Below are 25,684 nucleotides of genomic sequence, written 5' to 3'. Positions count from 1 at the left end.
CTGATGATACAGTGAAGCAGGAATACTATGCAACATTAACAGGCATTTTAAAGAAAATAAAACAGAAAAAATTTGTCCTGCTCATGGGAGACTTTAACGCAAAAGTGGGAAAAGATAATGAAGGAGTGGAACACATTATGGGAAAGCATGGGCTTGGTGAGCGGAACGAGAACGGCAAATTATTCATTAACTTGTGTGCAGAACATGATCTGGTTATTGGAGGGACACTTTTCCCACATAAGGAGTGCTAAATGTCACATGGGTGTCGCCCGACCATCGCACAGAGAATCAAATTGATCATGTGGCAGTAAGTCGTAATTGGAGGAGCTCGCTTCACGGTGTGAGAAATAAAAGAGGAGCAGATGTTGGATCTGATCATCACTTGGTGATGGCTTGGTTTAAATTTAAGATATCAGCAAACACAAGAATTTTCCAGAGGTGAAGTAGAGTTTATGACATTGGCAAACTGAAGAAGGAACCGATAGTAGAAAACTTTAAGTTACAGTTGAAAAACTGGTTTGAAGTCCTAGATCTGGAAGCAATTGAAGGAGTAGAGGAAACATGGGAAGCCATTAAAAAGACTTTAACAGAGACCTGTGAAGAGGCATTAGGTCATAGAGAGTTGCTGAAGAAAGACTGGATGTCAGAAGAGACATGGGAGAAGTTTAAACAGCGGAGGGAAGAATATTCTGGATGTGGTGCTGGTAAAACCAGATGAGCTCTATAGAGAAACCGAAGTAATAGATGGTATTAGTGATCACGAAGCTGTTTTTGTGGTAATTTAAAAAATGTGAAAGAAAGGAAGAGATTAAAATTAGGACTGTTAGGCAGTACTATATGGCTGATAAAACAGGCATGAGGGAGTTTTTAATAAGCAACTATGATCGGTGGAAAACAGTAAATAAAAATGCAAACAGACTCTGGGATGGGTTTAAAGCAATTGTTGAGGAATGTGAAAATAGGTTTATACCTTTAAAGGTGGTAAGGAATGGTAAAGATCCACTATATTATAACAGGGAAGTAAAGAGACTAAGAAGGAGGTGCAGGTTGGAAAGAAATAGAAATGGCTGTGGAAGTAAGGAGAAATTGAAGGAACTTACTAGGAAATTGAATCTAGCAAAGAAGTTAGCTAAGGATAACATGATGGCAAGCATAATTGGTGGCCACACTAATTTTAGTGAAAAATGGAAGAGTATGTATAGGTACTTTAAGGCAGAAACAGGTTCCAAGAAGGACATTCCAGGAATAATTAATGAACAAGGGGAGTGTGTATGTGAGGATCTTCAAAAGGCAGAAGTATTCAGTCAGCAGTATGTAAAGATTGTTGGTTACATGGATAATGTCCAGATAGAGGAGGTTACTAATACTAAAGAAGTATTAAAATTTACCTATGACAGCAATGACATTTACAGTAAGATACAAAAGTTGAAAACTAGAAAAGCAGCTGGAATTGATAAGGTTTCGGGGGATATACTAAAGACAATGGGTTGGGATATAGTACCATATCTGTAGTACTTGTTTGATTTTTGTTTGCATGAAGGAACGTTACCAAATAAATGGAGAGTTGCTATAGTAGCCCCTGTATATAAAGGAAAGGGTGAAAGGCATAAAGCTGAAAATTACAGGCCAGTCAGTTTGACATGCATTGTATGTAAGCTTTGGGAAAGCATTCTTTCTGATTATATAAGACATGTTTGCAAAATTAATAGTTGGTCTGACAGAAGGCAGTTTGGGTTTAGGAAAGGTTATTCCACTGAAGCCCAACTTGTAGGATTCCAGCAAGATATAGCAGATATCCTGGATTCAGGAGGTCAGTTGGACTGTATTGCGATTGACTTATCTAAGGCATTTGATAGGGTAGATCATGGGAAACTACTGGCAAAAATGAGTGCAATTGGACTTGACAAAAGAGTGACTGAATGGGTGGCTCTGTTTCTAGAAAAAAGAACTCAGAGAATTAGAGTAGGTGAAGCTTTATCTGTCCCTGTAAAAATTAAGAGGGGAATTCCTCAAGGCAGTATTATTGGACCTTTATGTTTTCTTATATATATCAATGATATGTGTAAAGAAGTGGAATCAGAGATAAGGCTTTTCGCAGATGATGTTATTCTGTACAGAGTCATAAATAAGTTACAAGATTGTGAGCAACTGCAAAATGATCTTGATAATGTTGTGAGATGGACAGTAGGCAATGGTATGATGATAAATGGGGATAAAAGTCAGGTTGTGAGTTTCACAAATAGGAAAAGTCCTCTCAGTTTTAATTACTGCGTTGATGGGGTGAAAGTTCCCTTTGGGGATCATTGTAAATACCTAGGTATTAATATAAGGAAAGATCTTCATTGGGGTAATCACATAAATATGATTGTAATTAAAGGGTACAGATCTCTGCACATGGTTATGAGAGTATTTAGGGGTTGTAGTAAGGATGTAAAGGAGAGAGCATATTTGTCTCTGGTGAGACTTCAACTTGAGTATGGTTCCAGTGTATGGGACCCTTACCAGGATTACTTGATTCAGGAACTGGAAAAAATCCAAAGAAAAGCAGCTCGATTTGTTCTGGGCGATTTCTGACAAAAGAGTAGCATTACAAAAATGTTGCACTTTGGACTGGGAAGACTTGGTAGAAAGGAGACGAGCTGCTCGACTAAGTGGTATGTTCCAAGCTGTCTGTGGAGAGATGGCGTGGGAGGACATCAGTAGATGAATAAGTTTGGATGGTATCTTTAAAAGTAGGAAAGATCACAATATGAAGATAAAGTTGGAATTCAAGAGGACAAATTGGGGCAAATATTCATTTATAGGAAGGGGAGTTAGGGATTGGAATAACTTACCAAGGGAGATGTTCAATAAATTTCCAATTTCTTTGCAATCATTTAAGAAAAGGCTACGAAAACAACAGATAGGGAATCTGCCACCTGGGTGACTGCCCTAAATGCAGATCAGTAGTGACTGATTAATAGTGATTGATTGAGGGAGATGAAGTAACTTATCCTCAATTCTAGGACAAGGCATATTAAAAGAGAACTTTAGAAGAAATACAGTGAGTTAGACAGACAAGTAAAGAGGAGTGTTCGCAATGACCGACATAGGCAGGTTGAAGAATATGCAAGCCAAGCCAAAATAGCCACAAATAAAGGTGATGTGAAGGAACTGTATCATATAACGAGGAAATTATCTAAGAGGAGTTATAGGCAGAAGCTTCCCATTCGTAGTAAAGGAGGGACTATGCTTACTGGAGAACATGAACAATTAGCTAGATGGAAAGAGCATTTTGAGGAAATACTCAACCAAAGAAATGATCAGGTAGATGAAGTCGAAGAAGAGGAATGGGGTGGTGATGCTTGCATCCGTGTTGATGAGCCTTCGATAGAAGAGATTAGAAAAGCACTTAAACAGATGAAAAGTGGGAAGTCTCCTGGGCTAGACAACATTCCACCTGAAGCCGTAAAAGTTGAAAATGATGTAACAGCTGCAGCATTATATATCTTATTCAAGAAAATTTGGCAGGAGGAAAAGATGCCGAAGGAATGGAAGAACAGACTCATAGTCAAGCTGCCTAAAAAGGGAGACATAAGTAACTGCAACAACTGGATAGGAATTACATTACTATCTATTCCCAGTAAGGTAATCATCCGTATCATCCTCAACCGCATTGAAACAACAACTGAGCAGAAGCTAAGGAAGCAGCAGGCTGGCTTCCGAGATAGTCGTAGCTGTGTAGACTTGATCAACACTCTTCGCATCATCATTGAGCAGAGTTGTGAATGGAACTCTAATACGTATATGTTCTTTGTGGACTTTGAGAAGGCCTTCGACTCAGTCGACAGGAACGTCATGTGGCGCCTGCTACTGAAGTATGGAATTCCACGGAAGATAGTCAACCTGATTAAAGAGATATACAATGGCTATGAGTGCCAGGTGGTTCATGAAGGCAAGCTAACAGAAGCATTTGGAGTGACCTCTGGAGTTAGGCAAGGGTGTGTCCTGTCGCCTATCATCTTCCTTCTGGTGATAGATGATATCATGAGGAAGTGTACGCAGAAAAGAAGGGGTTTACAGTGGGGACTGCTAGAGAGACGGGAAGATCTGGACTATGCAGACGATATTTGCTTGCTGACACACACCTTTCAGCATATGAAAGAGAAACTCAAAGAGCTAGAAACTGAGGCACGTAAAATAGACTCAAGATTAATTCCAGTAAGACCAAAGATATGAGGCTGTTCTCAAATACCCAAGAATGATTTTGTCTAGATGGACAGAAAATTAAAAATGTAGATCAATATTGCTACCTGGGAAGTATGGTAGATAAACAAGGCGGGGGCTACAGAGGATGTTAAGTCACGCATACGGAAGGCTAATGGTGCATTTGTGCAGCTCTCTCTACTGTGGAAAAACTGTGCCATATCTCAACGAATGAAATTGAGGATCTTCAACAGTAACGTCAAGTCAGTCCTCCTCTGTGCATGTGAGACCTGGAAAGTCACTACAGGAATTACTAAGATGCTGCAGACCTTTGTAAACTGGTGTTTGCGCAGGACCCTAAACATTAATTGGCCGGACACGATTAGTAACGAAGATCTATGGGAAGTGACTGGGGAAACACCCATTGGAAATCAGATTAAACAGCGGAAGTGGAGGTGGATAGGACACACGTTGAGAAAGCAGGATGGAGCCATTGAGAAGCAAGCCCTGGAATGGAATCTGCAGGGACAACAAAAGCGGGGTCGACCATGGCAGATCTGGAAGAGATTCGTATTGGAGGAGGCAAGTGAGGCAGGAAAAACCTGGGGAGAACTACGTCGGGTGGCCCGCAGCAGAGTCCGCTGGCGAAAATTCATTGAAGCCCTATGCTGCTGAAGGAGCCACAGGAAATAAGTCAAGTAAGTCAAGTGCAGTATTAAGTCATACCAATGAACTTGTTAATGAGTGGGGACTTTGAAGAACATTTATAGCACAATTGAGACTTAGCCACTCCATAAAATGACTTTCCAGTAAATTAGAACTTAGAACTTAGTTGTTTCAAGAGTGAACTTTGGTTAGTTTTGATAATTTGAATTAGGCACTTCAAGAATGAACTTTGTTTGTTTTTATAGTCAGTCAAACTGACTACTTATTTCAGGAATATACTTGGTTTATTTTGTTATTCATTTCATTTGAATTGAGCATTTGAAACTTCAAGAATGAAATTTACAAAAATTAAACATTTATCACTACTGAAATTTATATCAAGAATGAACTTTATCTGCTTTTTAAACATCAAATTTTGATGCTGGTTCAATTTGACAATGATAATTTAAAGCAACAGGGAACCCATTTACATTTGCTAACATTAATGAAGTTTGTGTGGCCCATATATGCAATGTTTATTCTCTCTCTTTACACTCTCCTGATCTAAGACCGCACACACCCTGCGTACTTCTCATGCTCCATTACTCGTAATTTTGTGCGGGTCAGTTGCAGGTACAGAGAGAGGAGTGCATACATGGCTGCCAGCATGGTAGGCTCGAAAGGAGAGCTCATAAGTCACATTAAAGGAGAACACAACAAAAAAAATCAAGTTGCCTCAGAATCAAAGAGTGTATCGGACAGTGTTCAACTATATATTTGCTTTTGCTGTGTGCCGCTCCGCAGCCCGGTGAACTAAGGAAACATGAGTAGCTGTGACGTCACTGCGCTGTAAGCGCTGAGCGAGCCATCCATTATTGCAGTATGCGCTCAGCCGCTCTTCCGTTTACTTGAAGTGTTATTTATTATAATAATGCAGTGACTGTTTGTCGAAATGCCTTCCTGTAGTGTGTACGGCTGTAACAACACAACGAGTAGAAACCGAAAGTGTAGAGAGAAAGAAATACATTTCCATAGGTTTCCAAATCGAAGTAAGTCGCCTCAAAGGTTTAGCAGTTGGGTACAATTTTGCAAGAGGAAACACTTTTCTCCCGGTAAGGGAGCTACTGTGTGCTCAGTGCATTTTAAAAATACAAACTATGATGAAACGCAACTTTTGAAAATGAAGGTGATGCCTACAGAAAAGCTGCAAGGTCCGAAATTGAAGCCAGGGTCTGTTCCTTCCATAAGATGTCTGGCGTCGACAGATGGAGATTCTTCTCAGGTAGGAATGCTAATTCATACGGAAGCCACTTCACAAAATACACTGTGGGAGTACTCGTCAGAAACTAAAAAGAGCAGGACGGAAAGGTATGAGGCTAGAAGACGAAGGGAGTTTGTTGACACAGTATTAAACAAAAGTGATAACGATAATGATGCACACGACGTTCAGAATGATATGAGTGAAAATATTTCACCAGACAGACACGAATGTATTGTAGAAATACAGTGTGAGTTAGGAAGTGAAATAGCTAGAAAATACTTTGACATTGCAACTTCCAGCACAGCCTTGAACAGTGATGTAATGGCAGTTTCTATGAACCAGATGAAAGTGACAGTGAAAGTTAGGTTAGTGATACTGATAACGAACACACTCAGGATGATGTACATATCACAGGTTCATATTTCTTTGTAGCGGGGACAAGTTTGCTCACACTCTTTGAAATGTGTTACATTTGTAAAAGTAAAGTGAAAAACATTTCACATTACATTAAAGGGACTATGTTGTGCATAAAATCACTTTGCGGTTGTGGTAATAAAGTCCGTTGGTATTCTCAACCTATGGAAGGAAAGAAATCGGAAGCAAATGTCCTAATATCATGAGCATTATTGTTGTCAGGCATTCTGTTTGAACCTTTTCGTCATTCTGCAAGTCCATTACCTTACATATGATGTCACGAACTGTATATGATAGAATTATTCATAGAGTAACTGGTCCGATAGTGGAGGGTGCTTGGGATCAAGAAAGGACTAATGTTATTGATTGTTTGAAAAGCAGTGCCAAACCCATTTATTTAGCCGGAGATGGCCAGTACGATTCTCCTGGCTTTTCAACCAAACATTTAGTGTATTCACTAATGGATATAAATACAGGTCGCATAGCTCATTTGGAACTTGTTCAGAGATTGATGGTGAAAGGTGATCTTGAAAGGGCTGCATGTGAAATCGCGATGAGGAAGATTGTACAGAAAGAAAGTTGTAATATAAAACTCTTCCTTTCCGATAGACACAAAGGAGTAAGGTATTTACTGAGAACGCAGTATCCTAATATTGAACATGTTTGGCATATATCAAAAAGTCTAATGAAAAAGATGAAAGCTCTCGATAAAAATCATCCAGAAGTTCAAGCGTGGAAGGCCAGTATAAATAATCATTTATGGTGGGCAGCACAAACATGTAATGGAAACAGTTCTGTGTTAATCGATAAATTTACGTCAATTTTGCACCATGTAAATATGAGCATAAGTGGTTAGAAAACGATGAATGGAAATCCTGTGAGCACGATATATTAATGGAGGAGGAAGAGAGGAAGAAAATGTAGATTAAAGGAAATTCAAGTTCATATGAATCCTTGAAGAAAATAGTTTTAGACAAATCTTTTTTAAACGATGTGGAACATATAAAACACTACATTCACACTGGAAGCCTAGAAAGTTATCACAACCTTTGTTTGAAATACGCTCCTAAAAGAGTTCATTTCTCGTACAGAGGCTTAAAGCTCAGGTCAGTGATTGCTGCATTGGACTATAATTGGAACATCAATAAACTGAAAGCTGGTATCAAAACTCAGTACTCAAAATCAACAGGAGCCTGGGTGATGAAACAGAAAAATGAGGCATCAAGCGATGGATGGAAGAAGGCAATAATGAACAAAATAAATCTCTTGCAAACTAACTATAGTAGAGCCTCACTTGAAGATCAAGCAATGGATCTGTCACTGCCTAAAAACATCGCTCTAATACCTCGACCTTCCAATGACGACCTGATCAAGAAGCACTTCTCACGATTTCACTCGCAACAATAAATGAGGTACCGTACTTCATGTCAAAATAATACATTATCTATATTTATCATAGAAACAAGCTTAGGAAACTCTTACATAATTCTAATGTTTTAATTTCATTTTTTCATTTACAGCTTGAAGCCCACATAGGTGCCATCGGGTTCCAGAAATGTTTTCCTTATGGTGTTGACAACACATGATGGTATGACAACTCTGTTCTTTTTACCAATCGCAGTCCATGAATTTACTCACGAAGTGAACTGTTTGTAACAAATGAAACGCCAAGTTCTAATTGATGGATTTAAAGCTGTCAGTAAACGTTTCCTTGCCATATTCTTTGTTTTTAAGCTCATGTTATGGCTTGTCATTGTCAATACTTCATGGTCTAAAATAAGCCTTGTAAACGAGGGATTTCTTGTTATACACATAAATTTCTCAGATTTCACTGCTTTTACATTGTCTAATTCACAACAACATACACTTTCTTCATCCGTATCCATGATGGTACACTCATTACATTTACACCAAATTCGCGTGCCGGCACGGCCTGTAGTGTTTAGCATATCCATGTCAAGATCGCTATCTGAATGGACATCAGTAAACGTCGTTCGTTCTGGCTCATACTGATACGGGCAAATGATATTTACATCCATTATAAATAAAAATAAGCCCACTAACACCGGCAACAGAAGAACACGGCAGTAGCAGATGGAGTGCGGGAAAAGACTGCGCGAGTTTACTCCCAGCGTCAAGGCTGCCAGGTAGACTGTACAGCACAGTGACGTCACGACCAGTTACTACTTCCGCACATAACTTGAGAATGATTGGACATAGAGGCACCAGATTAACGGCATTGTTATTACATTTCCATAATACATATTTAGCAATGAATAACGAAATATGTGTTTTTGTGTTGTATTCTCCTTTAAGTAATACGTGGCAACCCGAACGTGTCAGGCAACAATGATTTCAAATCTTCTTGCAGTCACTCAAATTCACAATCTCTATAGTAAACAATATGGAAAATATACTTACTGCTATCAAAGCCCTTAGGCTTAATATGAAACAACAACTTGCCAAAGCAAATGGTAATATGAATGCTACTTTTGAGAAAAAACCGAGGTAATGAAATGGCATATGGCTTTTAGTGCCGGGAGTGTCCGAGGACATGTTTGGCTCGCCAAGTGCAGGTCTTTTGATTTGACACCCGTGGGCGACCTGCACATCGTGATGAGAATGAGATGATGAAGAAGACAACACACACACCCAGCCCCTGTGCCAGCGAAATTAACCAATGATGGTTAAAATTCCCGACCCTGCCAGGAATCAAACCCGGGACCCCTGTGACCAAAGGCCAGCACGCTAACCATTTAGCCATGTGAAAGTAAACTCATGTCCTCATCCCGAGGTGGTGCAACTCTTCTCAGACACACCCCCAATGGAGGTGAGCTGCATGTACCATTTCAACCACATACCAGCCCTCCTGCCATTCTTAAATTTCTGGCATTACCAGGAATCAAACCCGGGCCCCCAAGGACAACAGCTAATAACACTAACTGTTACGCTATGGAGGCGGACACCGAGGTGAATGCCAACATCACTTCTGAATTAATTAATAGCATTGCCGAGGTGAATACCAAAATTGCAGGGGTAGCTGCTGATATGAATAAAGCCCTTGAATCGAAATTTGCCAAAGTGAACACTAAATTTGCTGAAGCAAATACAAAATTTGAAATTTGAAACCAAATTTGCCGAGGCAGATAAACAACTTTCCGATTCAAATGCTATCCTTGAGCAGCAAATTATGCAGGCTAGCACATGCATTGAAAAAATATTCAGTAACTCTAATGCCGAAATAGAAAGGAGGTTCAAAGAAATGAATACTCAATTCGTCAGTAATCTCAAGGCAGTCAAAGAAAACCATCAAGGATGATCTGCAACCTATTTTACCAGCTTAAAACAAAACATCCCAAGAATTAAATGATCTAAAGGTGGAATTCATGGAAACCCATGGCATTCTTTCATTGGCCCAAGCTAGGATAGCCTCAGTCCAGGAAACTTTCTAAGAGATTCACTCAAAAATGATATAGGTAGATTAATAATGAAGTTAGCCTCCTCAAAAGTAAAAAAGGAGAATTTGATAAACGCTTCACGACTCAGCTTGAGACTACCCATACACAAGTCACACGTCTCTGTAAAGACATAGCAGGGGTAAAAAAGGACCTTCAAGCAGAAGTTAAAGAAATAGAAACTACAATACAGACGCAAGTGGATGCCCTCGACAATAAAGTCACACTACTAGGGCAGAGGAATGTTCTATTTTCACCATCATTTTCGATGGGATCATGTGGTGAAAACCCTGGTGTAACTACCATTATAAAAGTAAGGATTTAGAACAATTAGACACTCTATTGAGCAGACTTGACACTGCAAATATGCAGGCGACACCCAGGGTCAACAGGAGTAAAGATGTTATTGCCAACCCCATAGAAGTTAAACCTCCAGATCGCCAAGAAAGAGCAATTAGAGGACAGGGAAAATATGCAAACTACTCCCACTCAATATAGAGGATTTAGAAGACGTCCGTATCGAGGAAATGCACCCTACCGACCAAGGACTACATGGAAGAAGAAGGATAAAACTCAGGAAAGAGATCAAGGCTCACATCAAGCAGAAATTGAGAAGAGGTGGAGAGATACCAAGGACTACATAAAGGAACAAAATCAATCTGACAACTTACCTGGAGCTGCTTCCCTGGAATACCAGGAATATTCATGACAGAAAGAATTACCTGATCACGACTCTAAAGTAACAGGTACCAAAAAAAAAAAACTCCAATCTAGACCAAAGGAGATTGCCTGGAACCAAAATGAGGGTGCAGTAAAACCTCGTTAATTCGAAAATTGGACTTCGAATTACGTGACTTTGAATTAACCGCCAACACATAATTCAGAAATGCCAAACCTTGCGGCGTCACAGTATATTCTAAGACCCGTTACTGCATGCAATTAGCCTTGATTCACAGTTTAAACCTCTCAAATGCCATAGTAAAAAAACTATTTCCAAAATGTATCCAACAAGGTGCATTTACAGTATTCAAATAACGCACTTGGATAACTCACCGGCAAACATAACCTCACGCAATGAAATCAAAAGAAAGAAAACATGATTCAAAGACGAGGAGAAATCTATACTGGCTTCCCTGTGCAAGTGCTTTATTCATTGGATTACTGTACTGTATGCATTTTAGATGCCTTGTGCCTGCACGGAAAGTACCCGATACCCTTAAAACATTGTGGCTTATCAAACTTTCCTATGACGAGGGGAGAAAGTCTCTCGCTTCCATTCACATTACAACAGTACAGTAACTATACTCAAATACAGTAGAGACAATACACGACACTCAGTGAGATATCGAGGGACAGCTATTAGAGCTCTCTCTAGTGGATTGACCTGAGAACTACTGATTCTGTCATAAGAGCATGTGTATTTTTTGTGTGAAATTTTTGGTGTTATTTATGCGTTTTCAGTGAGGTGACATAATTAAATAGTAGCGTGTGTCATTCCTTGATATCTTCTCTCATGAGGGGAAAGGTATGTGCTGTGTTTGGCTGCAGTAACTATGAAGTAGAGAAGAATGCGCAGTCTTTCTTCCGTTTGCCTTGTGACAAGAAAATGTAAGTAATATTGTGTTTGCATATATATGTTGTTCCAGTGACAAAGAGATTTTTATAGTATTTCATCATTTTCTGACCTGCTGGCTTAACTGGCTTAAAATATAATACGTATATTTTATTGTATAGTGCAGCCGTTAACCTTCAATACCGATGTGTTGTTGTACGTGTGATCTGTGTGTTTGATTTAATTCAGGAAAATACATATGCGTATGAGTGTGGCTGGTTGTGTTCCAAGTTATTCCATTTGTGCTGTAATGCGTTGTCAAGCACTGAAGAAAATAAGAGTGTTTTAAGAAATGTACATATTTTGTTGAAACAATATGATGCAAATTTGCTTTACCCTAATGTAATGGCATTATGGTAAGTATTGCTTATAGAGAAAGTTTGAATGTTTTTGAGGCTATAGATTTTTTTTCTGTTAGTAGGCTGTTAGTAGGCAAGTTAAAAGGAAAATTGTCTAGCTCTTAAATGTAAATTCATTGAATCGTGTGTAAAGAATGTGCCGATATTTTTGTTGACAAGTGTTTTAATATGATGATGCAATGTTTTTAAATGAGAAAAAAAAAATCTAGCCATGAACGTTCAGGCAGGAATTCTAAAGCTAAAAATGTAATGCATAAATGAAAGATCAAGCCCTTTCACAGTAGTCCATTTCACATCTTAATTATATGTCTAATTTCAGTCTTTAAATAATAACCTGTTAAATAATTCTTCATTCATTTATCCAGAATTGCTTTAGCAACTTTGAAGTTAATATCTTAGTAACACTTTCTTTCTAGACGTAATTTATTTATCCATTTCTGTATATACATTTCCATTGATATTTGAATTTAGCCTGAATTTTCAGGTCAAGCCACTAGGAGCGCCAATTGCGACTTGTCTCCCATTTTAACAAGGCTAAATCCGGAAGTGTCGTATATTGTCTCTACTGTATTTGCTCTACTTGTATGATTTCCCGCCATGGCACTTCTAAGACCCATTAATGCAGGCAATCACCTTGATTCTCAGTTTAAACTTTTCAAATGCCATGGAAAACACTATTTCAGAAATGTATCCAACAAGGTGCATTTACATTATTCAAATGCACTTGGATAAAACAAGGGCAAACATAACCTCACGCAACGAAAGGAAGAAAAACACAATTCAAAGACGAGGCTCCCCTGTGCAAATACTTTATCTTTTGGATTACTGTACTGTTTGCATTTTTAGATGCCTTGTACTTGCATGGAAAGTGCCCGATTCCCTTAAAACATCATGGCTTTCCGAACTTTCCTATGACGGGTGGAAGGAAGTCTCTCGCTTCTGTGTGCACTACATAGCAACACAGTACATTTCCCGGCAGGCAATTCTCTCCTTTACAACCATAAGTCCGTTCGGCCTCAGCATTTAAAAAAAATAAAACAAACAAACAATGCAGTTTCATCGGCATTGACAATATTGTTTGGCTGCATAAAATGAATTTCATTATAAAGCCCGTATTGTTGTACGTATACTTAAAAGGTATGGTCAAATGTTTCACCTTTACAATACTAAAAAATATTTTTTTTAATTGAATTATTTAAATAACATATAAAAATAACGGAACATGTTTCATCTATCTTGTAGACATCATCAGCCGAAAAGTTTTAAAATTTGTTTAGTATTGTAAAAGTGGAACTGACCATACCTTTTAATAGACCCTATTGTTTGGTACGTACAAATTGATTATAGGCTATAAGCCACGCTTTTTCGCCAACTGTCGGCATCGCCGGTGTTCGCGGATTCTGCCTCCCTGCACACTGCCTGCTACGTGATATTGTGGCATTCCTTAAAACGCCGAATACAAAATAATTACAATTCCACTCGAACTTAGCAGATATGAAGCACACTGTAGATACGCCGAAGTGGGTGAAAGTGTGCAAAGTTACCCCTGCATGTTCCGGAAGATGCATTATTTCATGACGTGGATAAATTTTGAATTTAAATTACTCTGTAAAATACTATTTTTCAAATGTAAAGGAAGTTTCAATTTAAAAGTCTGAATTTTGGTACTGGTAACGAGACAGACATTGTTCTTCGAATTACGAACTATCCGTATTTTGAATTAAATGATTTAAATAACATGCAAAACTGTACCTCATGTTTCCGGGAACGAGAGCTGCTTCGAATTAGGTGAGATTTTGAATTAACCAATTTTGAATTATCGAGGTTCTACTGTATTAGGATGGAACGATTATATGAAACCATAATTAACTATTGGTACATGGAAGACTCAAAGCTATTATACAAGGACACTCCACCACCTAGATCAAGAATTCAGTGTACATTACTTGTCATTAATCTCAGAAAAGGCAATATGAATATCATCACATTGATCGATTCAGGAGCACAGATGTCGCTCATTTTTGATAAATTAATAGAGACCCTACGGAACAAACAGGACATGTTGGTGAAGCCAGTAGCCCAGCTTAAGCTCAAGGGGATCGTACCTGACAAAACTGTTAAATCCAAGAGACAGGCTTTCATCGAACTTTATATTGATGGCGTACTCTTCAAGCATATTTTCTTGATCTTGTCTCGAATGAAATTTAACTTGATCATAGGTTCTGATTTTTTGTTGGCATACAATGGGGTGATAGATTATTCTGCTCGTCATTCGATTTTTTAATTTGGACTCTGTGGAAACGCGAATGGTAGAGGAAGAAGATGTAATGTATCGGGAAGAAACCCTTGATGAATGACTTGATGGTACAATGGAAGCACATAATCAAGATGATGCTGCGCTAGTTGAAGTTAGTCTAAAAGAAGACGGAGACCCAAAGGAAGAGGGACCTGTAGAGGATGAGGTTATGTCCATAATAGATGAGGTCACTGATTTTGATCAGGATTACATCGCCTCAATTACCCATGTGGTTATTAACCCAGAATATCCTACAGACATAGCAGAAGCGATGAATCTAATTTTCAAGACATACCCCAATGTGTTTGACAACAAACCGGGAGAAATCCTTGATTTTGAATATCATTTAAATGTTAAAGATCATTCGCCATACAAACGCAAGGCATACCCAATACCAGAAAGGTATCGTGAGGAAGCCAGGACACTAATTCATCAGACGAAAGAAGATTGGAATAATTTCGCCATGCATCACCCCATTCGTCAACCCTTTAGCAGTTGTAAGAAAACCCAACAGCAGTTTGCGACTTTGCCTAGATGTGCATGCGCTGAATGACAGGTTGATTCTTGAACATGACCATCCTCCTTTATTATGGGACGTTATCTGGTGTTTCCATGGGAAAATATATTTCACCTGTCTAGATATGACTTTGTCGTATTACCATATTAGATTAAATAAGAAAGGCAGATTGTGCACTGGTTTTCTATTTGAGAATGTTACATACATTTTCAACTGTCTCCCATTTGGTGTCAAGAATTTGGGAGCGGCGTTGATTAGGACTTTAGAAAATCAGCTGTCCGATGAAGTGAAAGCCATCACTGAGATCAACGTCGATGATTTTAATCATGTTAGAGACATTGGAACAACACCAGGTAGACGTTCGCAAAGTATTTCAGGAATTAATGGAGAAAAACTTCAAAATCAATGCTCAGAAGAGCCAGTTTTTTAAACTGAAGTTTTGTTCTTGGAACACATCATTAGTGGTGAAGGTATCAAACCTAACCATGCCAAAATTCAATGCATTTTAGACTTTCATAAGCCTAATTGAATTAAGCATGTGGGACAATTTTTGGGGCTTTGCCAGTTTTTTGCCCAACATTGCCCCAAGTACATAGAGACCGTATCTTCTCTCCAACAACTGCTTGGGAAAACATTAGATGGAAATGGACCCAAGAGTGCGAACAATCGTTCATTGCTACCAAGAACATGCATGGAGATAACGTGCAACTGGCTTATCCTAATTTCAACTGGCCATTTTATATTGAATGTGATACAAGCACTGTGGAAATAAACGCAGCCCTATACCAAATAAAGCCTGAAGAGCCACATCATAAATTTATCATTTCATTCATGAGTCGGAAGTTGAAGCCGCATGAGAAGCCTTACACGATCACAGAAGCTCTTGAAATTGTGTATTCCCTCCAATACTGGAAAACGATTATCTGTGGCTACCACATTACAATATTCACGGATCACAAGGCTTTAATATTTTTTATTATTTATTATTATTGAAAATGAAAACCTACAACCTGTTTTCCAGTCATTGACTGGGTCAGGGATGTAATGAATGAATCATATATAGGCTGTTAGTACAATGGAGTCGCCACTCCCAAAGTGATTTATTAATGAATGATAGATGCTATGAAATGAGAATGGAGTGTGTTGCTGGAATGAAATATGACAGGAAAAACTGGAGTACCCAGAGAAAAACCTGTCCCGCCTCCGCTTTGTCGCTTTGTCCAGCACAAACCTCACATGGAGCGACCGGGATTTGAACTACGGTATCCAGAGGTGAGAGGCCGATGCGCTGCCGTCTGAGCCACGGAGGCTCATTTATTATTATTATTATTATTATTATTATTATTATTATTATTATTATTATTTATTATGTCATCATATATAACGAGCTAAAGGAAACCCGGTGGGCCTTATTTATCCAGCAAATTTGACTTTACTGTCATCCATAGACCAGGATGCAAGACTTTACTAGCAGATGCCCTCAGCAGGAATCCCAACAAAACTATTGTTGCTAATCCCAACGAAATCCTCAGGGATGAGGATGAGGAGTTCCTCCAGAAAATGCAATATCTGCCGCAGATGCAGAGGAGAGAAGGCAAGAGCCAAGAATTAATTCAGTACTTTGAGGGATCCATTCCGGTAGATGATGACCTCCCTCGTATCCAGCGAGTTGCCCAACTGTTTTGTCTTATTAGCGGATTATTGTACAAGTACATTGATTCTGCCAAATCTAAATGGCAAATCTATGCACCTCCCAAACTTAGGTCAGATATCATTTGGCATAGCCATGTTATTTCGCGGCATGCCGGGACAGATAAAGCATTTAATTTAGTCAGAGAGAAGCTCACCTGGGAATATCTGAGGAGGGATGTGTGTGGAGTCATCAAGACCTGTGACTTATGCCAATGAAAAAAACCTAGCAATTATTTGCTGAAGGAATTCCCCAGACCTTTAATACTGGAGAAGCTGAGGGAGATAATGGCACTAGAACTATATGGGGCCCTCCCGAAAGCGACCTGGGGGAATAGGTAAATTGTTGTGCTATTTGATGTATTCTCCAAATATACTATGCTTCTGCCCATCCAAGAAGCTAATGCTGGTAGTATTCTATGCATAATTTGGAAGAACGTCATCCCGGAAATGGGAAAACCGGAGTTTCTCTTAACAGATCACGGTACCCAGTTTACCTCGATGGAATTTCAGAATGCCCTTGAAGAACTAGATATTCATCATATTATGAATTCTATCAGGCGTCCCAAAGTGAATCCTGCAGAAAGAGTTATGCGAGAAATCACAAAATTCTGCAGAATCTACTGCAGTAATCAACAATGGAGATGGATCATAGTATTGCTGATCATGCAGAAAATCATGAATTCCACTACTCACGAATCAACTTGTGGCATCCCATTAACATTACATCAGGGAGTGATTCCAAATCGACCATGGGATTGATTGTTGCAAATGCTGCCAGATGCAGATGTACCACAGGAAGCTAGACAAACGAAAGCCCTCAACTGGCTTAGACATGAAGCTGTAGTCAGGGAGCAGTGGCAGATGACCACTACGTGAAAACAATCTTGTTCTGATCCGCAAACCAGAAGTATCTTATCCCAAGCAAAGGATCTACGCCAAGTTCTGCCCACTCTTTATTGGACCATTTCGCATTGCGGAAATCCTCAGGAATTGCGCATATAGGATTTCTCAAATAGACAACACCATCAAAGGCATATACAACACTGCCGATTTAAAACTGTACTACAAGAAAAAGACATAAAGGAAATCCTCATCTAATTTTCTTTACCCCGAGCGGCGGGGGGGGGGGGGTCATGAAACAGGAATCGCCCGTGATCGAACTGGGAACTGCACGGCGTGTTTTATCAGTATAAATTGTGCGTGTTGTGGACTGTGATGCAACGCTTCCCGCTGGCGAGCTCACTGTAGCTTGCTAAGGCACGATCACGATGTCACAGAACAGTGGCCCGCACGTCAGAGAGAATCATCTGGAAGCTTTTTTATATCTCTGCTTTTTGATGGAATATCAACAAATGGACAGCAAGATCGTATAGCTGGTGATAACAAATAGCTAGTGTTCAAGTTTCAAGTTGATAGCGGTATTACTGTATTTGAGGAGATATTGAGGTTTTAAAATATCAGGTAATATCAATGACGTTTCCACTCAGGGTCAAGCTCTGGTATATAAGGCGAGCCTAAAATCTCAAACGACACAGTGACCGACAGCAGGGACCAGTGATGGTCTGCTGCACGAGATTGTGCTGGCAATTGTGTGACGTAAACTTAGTGCGTGAGTACCAAGTTCCGAACTTCGAACTCAGTACCGGTGAGGTACGGTCTAGGACTTTAACTCTACATTCTAAAGTTTTCCATTCTTTTGAAATGACTCATGTAAAGCATTCGAACACTTGAACATTTTGTGTGGCTTACTTATAAACACAAGTGTCATACATTGGACATTATTAATTTATGCTGTGTGCCATAGAACAGTCAATGAAACTTATAACTTAATGAGGCAAGTTTATGTGTACAATTTCTGCAAGTAACCAACTAAGGACTTTGTTTATTGAAGTTATGTGCATATTAGTTCACGCAATGGGACATAGACTGTGAAACCAAATATTTCTTCTTGGTGCTAGATTAACAGTAGACTGTTTTCTTAAATTTACGTAATGGAACAGAGACTGAATCTTACAACATCATCGTGTATGAAGTAAAATGCACAGACTCTGCTAAAATTTTTCAAACTGCATTAAAATTTACAGTCAGAATATAGTGCATTCATTGTATCGTGAAGGTTCGATCACCTTATTAAGTGGAACCTTGGTTCAAAATCACTCTGAACATTAGACTTGCTAATTAGAAACAGACAGTGCTATATCACTTGAAGTGGCATGTGTAATTTGACGCCACATGCATTGTTCAACCACCTGTATCATCGTGTGAACTTCCATCGAGGCGTAGTAGCTTCGGGGGATGCATGGTGATGGTGTTCCAGTAATGGTGTTCTTGATCACCGGTTGACATTGTTCTACGGACCTGTGAAGACACAGGCAAACGGAGCCAGCACTTCAAAAAGTTGATGTACATCTGTGTTATTAAAGAACAGTATGAATTGCGACTTATAATTTAATTTTCCAGTCTACAAGTCACTTTTAATCTTCCAAGAAACTTTTTCTTATTGTGACATTCATTATGACTTTCGAACTCGTAAGTAATATCCGATCTATCAAATAACGTACAATTTTATAAAGCCAGTGTAGTATTAAGTCATACCAATGAACTTGTTAATGAGTGGGGACTTCGAAGAACATTTATAACACAATTGAGACTTAGCCACTCTATAAAATTACTTTCCAGTGAATTAGAACTTTATTTAATTTTATAAGATGTCAACCAATTAGTTGTTTCATGAGTGAACTTAGGTTAGTTTCGATAATTTGAATTAGGCACTTCGAGAACTTTGTTGGTTTCTATAGTCAATCAATCTGACTACTTATTTCAAGAAGAAACTTGGTTTATTTTGTTATTATATATCGCTTGAATTGAGTATTTGAAACTTCAAGAATGAACTTTACTTTACTAACATTATACGTTTATCACTAGTGAAATTTTTCAAGAATGAATTTTATCTGCCTTTTAAACATCAAATGTTGATGCTAGTTCAATTTGACAATGATTTAATAAAGCCACAGCTTTATCTGACCCTGTAATAATTAAGAGGGGAATTCCTCAAGGCGGTATTATTGGACCTTTATGTTTTCTTATATATATATATATAAATGATATGAGTAAACAAGTGGAATCAGAGGTAAGGCTTTTTGCGGATGATGTTATTCTGTATAGAGTAATAAATAAGTTACAAGATGGTGAGCAACTGCAACGTAACCTCGATATTGTTGTGAGATGGACAGCAGGCAATTGCATGTTGATAAACGGGGTTAAAAGTCAGGTTGTGAGTTTCACAAATAGGAAAAGTCCTTTCAGTTAATGGGGTGACAGTTCCTTTTGGAATCATTGTAAGTATCTAGGTGTTAATATAAGGAAAGATCTTCATTGGGGTAATCACATAAATGGGATTGTAAATAAAGGGTACAGATCTCTGCACATGGTTATGAGGGTGTTTAGGGGTTGTAGTAAAGATGTAAAGGAGAGGGCATATAAATCTCTGGTAAGACCCAACTAGAGTTTGGTTCCACTGTATTGGACCCTCACCAGGATTATCTGATTCAAGAACTGGAAAAAATCCAAAGAAATGCAGTTCGATTTGTTCTGGGTGATTTCCGACAAAAGAGTAGCGTTACAAAAATGTTGCAAAGTTTGGGCTGGGAAGAACTGGGAGAAAGAAGACAAGCTGCTCAACTAAGTGGTATATTACATGTTACAAACTTCATGTCTGGTCCGTATTGAAATGTACATCAATTTAAAAAATATTACTAAAATTTATTAGGATCAACCTATTCAGTACAATTGAGTTCCTAAAGTTAGGATTTACATCTTATTATACTAGTATACTAGGAACTCAATTGTATAATAGGTTGATCCTAATACATTTTAGTAATTTTTTTTAATTAAGTGGTATGTTCCGAGCTGTCAGTGGAGAGATGGTGTGGAATGACATTAGTAGATGAATAAGTTTGAGTGGCATCTTTAAAAGTAGGAAAGATCACAATATGAAGATAAAGTTGGAATTCAAGAGGACAAACTGGGGCAAATATTCATTTATAGGAAGGGGAGTTAGGGATTGGAATAATTTATCAAGGGAGATGTTCAATAAATTTCCAATTTCTTTGAAATCATTTAAGAAAAGGCTAGGAAAACAACAGATAGGGTTTCCGCCACCTGGGCGACTGCCCTAAATGCAAATCAGTATTGATTGATTGATAAAGTTTGTGTGGCCCGTATATGCAATGTTTATGCCCTCTCTGTACACTCTCCTGATCTAAGACTGCACACGCCCTGCGTACTTCTCATTCTCCATTACACACGTAATTTTGTGTGTGTCAGTTATGGGTACAATTCTTTCAGCATAATTTTTCTACCTTTCTTATTAGCCATGTATATACCGTACTGCTGATTCAATTTTGAGTTCCTTCAATAGCATTTAATTTATTTGCAGATCTCATGTAGTACATCTCATTTATTTAATCTCACTGGTGGTAATTCTATTTTCAATGTTCCTTATTGCTTATGCTTCACTTACATAGGACAGGACTGGTCTTACTAATGTTTTAAACAGTGTGTTCCATCAGCCTCTTACAATTCATGAAGGTACACAACCCATCTAACTCTGATAGTCCATCAGGTTGATATTCTTCTGCTTGCTACTTATATGTCAGCAACATAAAATGAGGCAAACTTGGCACAGAAAAATCTGCTATATGCAATCTTTGCTGTCAGCACTGAAGATGTTTTTTCCATGGTTATCCATTTTCAAACCAGGCAAATGCTTGGGGCTGTACCTTAATTTTTTTTTTTTTTTTTTGCAAATTGCTTTACGTTGCGCCAACACACTTAGGTCTTATGGCGACGATGGGACAGAAAAGGGCTAGAAGTGGGAAGGAAGCGGCCGTGGCCTTATTCAAGGTACAGCCCCAGAATTCGCCCGGTGTGAAAATGGGAAACCACGGAAAACCATCTTCAGGGTTGCCGACAGTGGGGCTCGAACCCACTATCTCCCAAATACTGGATAGTGGCCACACTTAAGCGACTGCAGCTATCGAGCTTGGTGTGTACCTTAATTAAGGCTATGGCTGCTTCCTTCCCACTCCTACCCTTTTCCCCTCTCATCATCACCATAAAACCTATCTATTCCGGTGTGATGTAAAGTAAATTATAATAAGAAACATGATAGAAGCCATTACAGTCATAACGACTGTATGATAAATAACTTTATGATAAGAAAACTGACAGCCAATACGTTCTGAAACCTTGAATGGCGTCTGTGTGCAACTGTGACACTTGAGTGGAATTCTTTCTATACTCTATGACGGGTCTCCAACAAAAATAACAGCCCCAAATGTTTAAAAAAAATGTGTTAGACTTTACAGTTTGTACCTTAAATGTAACTCATAAAATAACCTAGAATGTTCTCAATGATACGTATCAAAGTTATTATTTTCCAATAATCACAGATATCAGTAAAGTAGGAACAAAACAGCCAATATTATTCAATACTGCTATAAATGTTACAAATTTAGGGTATACTACATTATCAGATAAAAAATTAGATGTATGGCTTTTCAGGCGTTTGCTCTATTAACCAGCATTTCGTCTTAGCCTTGACTACATTAGTCAAAATTAGAAAATTGACATTTAAAATTATGAAAAAGAGGGGACTTGAATGCGTGCTTACAAATCAACAATAGCTTCAATACAAATATTTTTAACCAATAAGAAGAAATGCTTGGAGAAAGTACGATTGTATCTTCCATCCATACACAAACCCCATTAAAAGAAATATCAGGAGCTATAAAAAATCCTGGTAACAATATGATAAACAATAATAATTCAATTCTATCGAAATATTACACCCTACTTTGTACAACCATTTTACTAATACCAAGTACTAAATTACTCATATAGATTTACAACAATATTACTACCTATAACAAAAACTGAATTAGACTGAGCATTGGAAAATAGGAAATATTCTAGCCCAGGAAAGGATGACATATCGTATAAAATGTTAAAAGTTCTCCCAAGGAAAGCAAAAATCTATATTAATAAATGTAGTTCAGTAATTGAAAATCAAAATACACCTTCATCTTGTAATTAATTTCAAATAATTCCTATCCTAGAAAAAGTAAAAAAATTGTCTGGATCCCCATAATTATAGAGGTATATACCTAGGTTTGTCTATGTGAAAAACATTTCAAACAATATTGTTATAAGTATCATTATGGTGTCGAGAGTTCTACACTTTTTTTTTCTTTCCTAAATACCAATTTGCATATACACAGGAAAAGAAACTATGGATGCAGTAAACATATTAACAATAGATACTTTACTAGCTGGAACCGGAGAAGGGACAACAACAGCCACTTTTATAGACTTACGGGCATACGACAATGTAGATATAAACATCATTTTATAAAACCATTGGCCTGGAAATTCCCTATCTAATTTATTACAACAATTATTCACAAAACATCAATTGAATTTAAAAAATAGTAATACTAAAACAGAACACAAAAACTCATTGAAAGGACTCCCACAGGGAGATATCTTAAACTCTACTTTATATTTACTATATACTTCTCAATTAGAGTGATTACAATGAAATTATGCAAGAATGATTCAATTTTCAGATGATATGGTAATACATTATAAACAAAAAGAGACTCAGTGTAACAACCTCAACAGATTATTATAAAAACACTAGAAATAGTACAGGAAGAACTTATGTATCCTTTGTGTGTATCAATATCAAGTTACATTGTTTCGGGACATAAAGTACAAAAAATAACAGGTGGAGGTCATGCTGCCTTTAGCCTCTACTGTAGGCAACACAAAACTAACTTTTTTTTTTTTTTCCTTCCAAATATTCTGCTTAGTGTAACTGTACCTTCATCTTTAATAACCTGTCAATACGGGTGGGTAAAGCTACTATTATAGAGAGAGATGATACTAATAATATTAAAAATGACATTTGAAAGAAGAAAATGACATATTTTATAACAAATTTCAATGTATAATGAACAAAATTACCCAGTCTGATGTAATCAACTTGATGGGAGATTTCAATGCTAGAGTAGGTAATGTAAAATTAGGCCAAAGTATTGGAATACATGATGAAGAAACATATAATAGAAATGGCACTAGATTAATTGATTTTGTTCTCCATGCCATGTTACAACACAATGAGCTTATCAGGGGCTGAGAACAGATAGATGTGGAAGAGCTGGGATTGATGAGGAGGGAGCCCATCTATTTGAAGATGACAGTGTATTGTCCTCGTCCTTTTGTGTTTCCATGTTTGTCCTTGTCTCCTATTTCTATTGCTCTCTCTTCCCACACGAAGTTCATCCTATCAAATCAATCACTACTGATCTGCATTTAGGGCAGTCGCCCAGGGGGCAGATTCCCTAACAGTTGTTTTTCTAGCCCTTTCTTAAATGATTGTAAATAAATTGGAAATTTATTGAACATATCTCTTGGTAAGTTACTCCAAACCTAAACTCCCCTTCCTATAAACGAATATTTGCACCAATTTGTCTTCTTGAATTCCGACTTTATCTTCATATTATGATCTTTCCTAATTTTAAAGACACCACTCAAATTATTAGTCTACTAATGTCATTCAATGCTATCTCTCCACTGACAGCTCGGAACATACCACTTAATGTCTTCATGATCAGTGGTCTATAACAGTTTGACATTTTCACTTCATGACTGAGTTCACATTAGGCTCTGAAACCAACTAGTAAATACTTTTTCCAGAAAGAACAAGTCATCAGACAAATGACAACTAACGTTTTCAAGCAGCTCATGCGTAAAACAGTTGAAGATCCATTTTTGTCACAGACATTCTAAATTTCACAAGACATAAGAAAAGAGTGACCAAATTCTAACTTTAGAAAAGTTTCTTTTGCCATCAAGTTTTTTCATTAGCAATCATTTGTATCAACCAAGAGTTTAGATGTTTTTATTGCATCAGTTTTAAGGTATTATACAAATATGAACATACATACATACACACACACATACATACATACATACATACATACATACATACATACATACATACATACATACATACATTATCATTATAGACTGTTATGCCTTTCAGCGTTCAGTCTGCAGGCCTCTGTGGATTTACTAAACATCGCCATAATCCTCGATTTGCAGCTAGTGTTGTGGCGTCATTTAGTTCTATACCTCTTATCTTCAAATCATTAGAAACCAAGTCTAACCATCGTTGTCTTGGTCTACCTCTACTTCTCTTACCCTCCATAACATGCTCCATTATTCTCGTAGGTAACCTATCCTCCTCCATTCACCTCACATGATCCCATCACCAAAGCCGGTTTATGAGTACAGCTTCATCCATTGAGTTCAATCCTAAATTAGCCTTTATCTCCTCATTCTGAGTACCCTCCTTCCATTGTTCCTCCTGTTTGTACCAGCAATCATTCTCGCTACTTTCATGTCTGTTACTTCTAACTTAGGAATAAGATATCCTGAGTCCACCCAACTTTCGCTCCTGTAAAGCAAAGTTGGTCTGAAAACAGACTGATGTAAAGATAGTTTCGTCTGGGAGCTGACTTCCTTCTTACAGAATACTGTTGATCGCAACTGCGAGCTTACTGCATTAGCTTTACGATACCTTGATTCAATCTCACTTAATATATTACCATCCTGGGAGAACACACAACCTAAATACTTGAAATTATCGACCTGTTCTAGCTTTGTATCACCAATCTGACATTCAATTCTGTTGAATTTCTTACCTACTGACATCAATTTAGTTTTCGAGAGGCTAACTTTCATACCATACTCATTGCACCTATTTTCAAGTTCCAAGATATTAGACTGCAGGCTTTCAGCACAATCTGCCATTAATACCAAGTCGTCAGCATAGGCCAGACTGCTTACTACTTATCCACCTAACTGAATCCCTCCCTGCCATTTTATACCTTTCAGCAGATGATCCATGTAGACTACGAACAGCAAAGGTGAAAGACTGCAGCCTTGTCAAACCCCTGTAAGCACCCTGAACCAGAAACTCATTCTACCATCAATTCTCACTGAAGCCCAATTGTCAACATAAATGCCTTTGATTGATTTTAATAATCTACCTTTAATTCCATAGTCCCCCAGTATAGCCAACATCTTTTCCCTCAGTACCCTGTCATATGCTTTCTCTAGATCTACGAAAAATAAACACAACTGCCTATTCCTCTCGTAGCATTTTTCAATTACCTGGC

The 25,684-nt window shown here is 38.0% G+C and overlaps 1 protein-coding gene across 6 annotated transcripts in view; it reads left to right on the top strand.

The window, feature by feature from the left end:
* The window catches only part of LOC136881228 (sialin), a 227,372-nt gene that overhangs the window by 159,262 nt on the left and 42,426 nt on the right, over positions 1-25,684 (top strand). The window contains exon 9 of one of the 6 annotated variants that reach the window (XR_010861007.2): positions 8,026-8,093. The exons of the other annotated variants lie outside the window; for them this stretch is intronic. The gene's annotated coding sequence lies outside the window, so the exon portion shown is untranslated. The remainder of the gene's footprint in view (positions 1-8,025; positions 8,094-25,684) is intronic. 6 annotated transcript variants of the gene reach the window in all.

Source organism: Anabrus simplex, chromosome 1, assembly GCF_040414725.1.
Source record: "Anabrus simplex isolate iqAnaSimp1 chromosome 1, ASM4041472v1, whole genome shotgun sequence".
Classification (NCBI taxonomy): domain Eukaryota; kingdom Metazoa; phylum Arthropoda; class Insecta; order Orthoptera; family Tettigoniidae; genus Anabrus; species Anabrus simplex.
This window is presented reverse-complemented; position numbering and strand designations above follow the sequence as displayed.